This window comes from Poecilia formosa, unplaced genomic scaffold, assembly GCF_000485575.1.
Source record: "Poecilia formosa unplaced genomic scaffold, Poecilia_formosa-5.1.2 Scaffold8, whole genome shotgun sequence".
NCBI lineage: Eukaryota > Metazoa > Chordata > Actinopteri > Cyprinodontiformes > Poeciliidae > Poecilia > Poecilia formosa.
Window position 1 is genome coordinate 4,210,433 of NW_006799947.1, and position 4,684 is coordinate 4,215,116.

Below are 4,684 nucleotides of genomic sequence, written 5' to 3' on the forward strand. Positions count from 1 at the left end.
TATCTTATGGCTTTCACATAACAGCAGCAGCTTATGAAGCAAAGCATTTTTCATCCGGTTTATTGCTTTTTCTTTGTTTATAAGCCAACTGAAACAGAAATACAAGCCAGATTTTCATTGGGCAATTTAGAAAGAGCAAGAAAAAAAAATAAAAAATCTCCCCTCAGTTACAGTTTGCAGGCTGGGGCTGCTGTTAAGGACGGTGTCATGATCAAACACAATTTGGATCAAACCACGATCTTATTTCACATTCTCTCACATTTGCAATCAAGGACCGATTAGCCTCAGACATTAATGAGCCTACTAATCCATTTGGGCCCTCATGATAACAGTTAATTGTCTGTAAAAATGTGTACAGATCCCCGTTTGGGTTGTTTACTAACTGATTTGGATGTGGTTGGGGCCCTAAAGAGGTATCATTATGCTGATAGTTCTTTGGAAAATGAGCCCCTGATGGAGAAAACACCAGAGTGAAGTAGAGTTAAGAATACTCAGCGCTGCATTGAGCCATCACTCACTTGAGTGCAAATATATCACTCCTTCAGGATAACATTTGGCTGTCATCAGTGCTCATTCTGCTTCATCTATGGTAAAAGGAAGTTTTCTGTCCTGCCCGTTACACTTTAGAGGACAAAGTTAAGGAGCCGTTTCTTTTCTGTGACATTTTGTTAATTCACTATAAACAGTCTGAATAAGACGGGAAGAAATTGAACAACCAGATGTTTCAGAGCAAGGGATTGAAAAGCGTGACTTCTTTGCCGCCTGATTTGTGATTGTGGCTTCTTTGAAGAATATTTTTAAATTGCCAGACCATTCAAACATGGTTAGTTACTCAAAATGCAACTTGTAGATTGATTTTGACTGATCATACAAGGTTCTTGCCTACAACAGTTCCTGATGTTTTCTTAAATTAGATACCAGTCATCAGCATATAGCATGGCTAAGTAGCATAAAGGCCCACTTTGCACAAAGCCAAAGAAACAATCCACTCCTGCTGTGATTTAACTCAGGTTCTGGATTATGTAAAAATATTATGTTCCAGTCTGGTGGACGAAAGAATAATGATCCATATACTAAAAAAAAAATAATAATAATAATAATAATAATAATCAACACCCAATTTAGATTGTTTCACGAATCAATTCCTGAGTAAAATATGGACTGAGATAACCAAGAGTTATTTGAGCACAACCATGTCAGGTGATGGGTTTGACCCAGCATTTTGGGTTTGGTTTCTAATAGAAAAGGTTGGTTAACATGATAAAAACAGATGTTAAGACAACCAGACAAACAGAAGAGTGACTTTTGAAGAATAATCCACAAGTAGGTTACTTGATAAGACTTTTACTGGCAAGCAATTTAATCTGGATGGAAAATATATAACTATGTAAAGCATATTGCCTCTCTATATTGTCTTTATGAACAGTTCTTTGATAAAGGTGTTAATGTTGCACATTGCTAGTTTTGGCTTGTTCCAGCTACTGGGCTGGTAAAATGAGAATTATCTGGCTGTAGACATTGTTCTACAGTCCCACCCTTCCAGTGACCTATGGAGCTAGAACATTTTTACTTTCATGCTCTAATGCCTAAATCCAGCTCTAACCCTCTCTTCTTTTCCACTAAACCTAACATGACCAATAACTTAACGTTACAAACCTGACAACGAGAGCAGTAATCAGAGAATCTGCCAGGAGGACCGAGGTATCTCTGTGGAGATGCACAACTCAGGTAGAAAACACATGGAAACCCAAAGGAATACAAGAAAGTGTGAGGTCGCAATGTGAAAAACAAACAAACAAAAAAAAAAAACAGATTTATGCAAGCCATGCAGTCATTGACCAAGTTTCGTTCGTTTTACAGGCTTGCTGTTTGTGAAATTCCCACACTTTAATACAAGTTTAATTGAACCAAAAAGCACCTTTATATTCATATCGAAGGGGGTAAAAAATAAATTTTTGTTACTGTGTTTTATTTATGTAATTATTTTTCTTTCTACAAATACTTGCAGAGCTCACTTATGTAGAATGCATGATGCACCAGAAACTATTTATTTGCTTTGTTGTTTTCTTGAAGGCACTGCTACCACGTTTGTGAGTTTGTATTCCGGCCACTCAGCCTGCAACCTTGGCCGGCGTGTTCTGACACTCAATTTATCGTCTTGTGATTTCAGGCCTTTGTTTCTCATTACACCAAAGTTTTTGTGTCCTTGTGTGGCAAAAATTAGCTCGTGTCTCTGTGTAAATCACCTGTCGTATGTACATGCTCCTTTAAGGAAAGGCCAAGGGTGTCATTTGATTCCCGCTGCCTTGCTTTCATATTTATGCGTCTCATATTCACGTCTGCTGGCTGTGTCTCTGCTGAGCTATCCATCAACACTTTTTATCCCCATCCCGCAAACAATGTAGACATAAAACGTTCCTTTACGTCAGCAGAAAGTGCTGCCACAAATAAAAGTGTGAACAACACACCTCTTTATTTGTCTTGGTAATAAACGAGATAGATTAAAAGTGATAAGTGACACAATTTGCATTAGTCAAATATTTTAGGCTTGGGCTTTAATGGATGTTACCTGTGGGAAAAGAGGCTGTAAAGTAAAGCATGACTCAAGAATCGGAAGACATAGATGATATATTAACGAGTTCAGAAAACTGAAGGACAACCAGGCCCAGGGGGATGTGTCCTGCTTTCTTCTTGGGACAGGGATATTTTTCAAACTGATATGTCGAAGTAACATTTTGAAAACTATATCACTCATTGTATCAAAATAAATCTGTAAGCGAGGTAAAATAAATTTATTTGCAGTTGTTTTGCTTTCATCGTGATGAATCAGATGTACTTTGGTTCACCTGAAATACTGTATCAAAGTAAACTACATGTGAGATGTTCATTGTGGAACAGGAATATGCTATTAGAGTTTGTTAGGGAAACAATGTATTCACTTCAAAGAGATAAAAAAAAAAATTATAATTGAATTTAATAAATGAATTTTAGAAAGGTCAAGTGCAAATTCTTAACCAAAACTGGTATCTAGCTAAAAATCTACACTTGGAAACAGTTTTTTTGTGTTTACTTAGGTTATCTCTTGGGTGATATCAAAATTTGTCTGATGGTCTGAAGCAGAAGAAAATGGTAATCGGGAAAATACTGTTTTCACAGCGCTGTACTTTACAGCTTTTTCTTTTGATAAAGAAAGCTCTACTTTCAGCTGGTTCTGGTTGTATCACAACTAAAATGATGTTCGTCTGCAGGTTGTTGATTTTGTCAATTATTCTACAAGAAAAAAAAATAAAAACGCAAAAAGAAACAAAACAACAGCAAAAAAGGGAATTTAGTTAAAAGCAATGGGATGAAAAGACGTCTCTCTCAATTTTGTACTCTCAGACGGAATCAGTTGCCTTTGGCCTGCTTAGGGGTAGAAGGTGAGGGAAGCGCACAAAAAGCAGTGCAATTATTCTGCTCTGGCACAACAACAGAGAGCAAAAGGAGCATCAAAGGCTTTCCTCTGAGCAAAATAGGGCTCCCTCAGAGGAAAAGCACAACCTGCGTGTGAATACCACTGCCTGGACTTTTTTGTCCTCTTAAAAAAAAAAAGAGAAATACAGTATCCACAACTGTAGTAGCTTTAGTTTATATTAAACTTTGAAAATGTTTTTTTCCCCTTGGTTGAACCATGTGTTTGTAAAGATGTCAGACTACAGAATTTTCTATAGTCCTCTTCCTGATTGGACCAGTGATGACATATAAAGCTGCATGCTGCTATTCAACAGCTGGTTGCCTTCGTGGATTCATTGATAATTGTTAAGCATTTTTGGGAAAACCTGGTCTGAGCATCCATCCCAATTTGGACAAAGCAGCTCCTCTTTTATGGAATTTGGCTGAATTTATCAGTCCTCCAATGCACTAACAATCCAGAGTCATAGCACACTTCTCAGTAACTTAGTTACTCACCCATTACCCCATCGAGACAGTGTCTTGCCCATAGCCAAAGTCAAATGGATTAAAGATTAAGCTTAAACAAACAAATCATAAAAATCCAAAAGAAAAATATTATACTGGCAGAATGGAAAAATAAAACACAATTATTAGTTAATGACTTGATTTCTGATAATCCGATTTATCCAGATTTGTTTTTATTTCCCGGTAACATGGCTGCAGCAAGAGGATTACATATATGAGTGAATTCCTTCTAATTCTTAAAATGTTCACATTTAATGAATAATAGGGGTGAGGTGGAGGAGTAGCAACCACTTTTTATCCAGACTTAATATTAAGCCCAGATCTATAGCTGCTATTCTTTTAAACATCTAATCCTTACTTTTCCTCATGAAAATTGCACTAAAATCACTTCTGTTTGTTGTTTTGTATCAACCAATAGGTCCTTACACATTTTTTTAACTCAGATATTTTTAGCTAATTTAGTGTTAAATATTGATAAAATTAATATGGTGGGGGATTTATTTCATTGATGTTGGCACACATAAGTTATCACACATAGAAAGTGATAACATGTATACTTTAATACCAGCTTAGATTCAATTAGCTTTACTCAAAGAATCCACAGACCTGTCTACTCCTGTAGTGATACTTCAGACCTTGTGCTGAAAAATGGTGTTGAAGGTGAAGCAATAACAGAACTTCCCCATAAGCAAGGGCGTAGGAACGAGTCTGTCATTGGGGGGGACGC

General features: G+C 36.8%; 1 long non-coding RNA gene across 1 annotated transcript in view; it reads right to left on the reverse strand.

Moving 5' to 3' along the window:
• Window positions 1-831: 831 nt before the first annotated feature.
• Window positions 832-4,684, reverse strand: part of LOC107833604 (uncharacterized) — a 5,042-nt gene continuing 1,189 nt past the window's right edge. Inside the window, exons 2-3 of the long non-coding RNA XR_001659367.1 lie at window positions 2,260-2,262; window positions 832-843 (exon numbers count right to left, since the gene is read on the reverse strand). This is a non-coding gene — a long non-coding RNA (uncharacterized LOC107833604). The remainder of the gene's footprint in view (window positions 844-2,259; window positions 2,263-4,684) is intronic.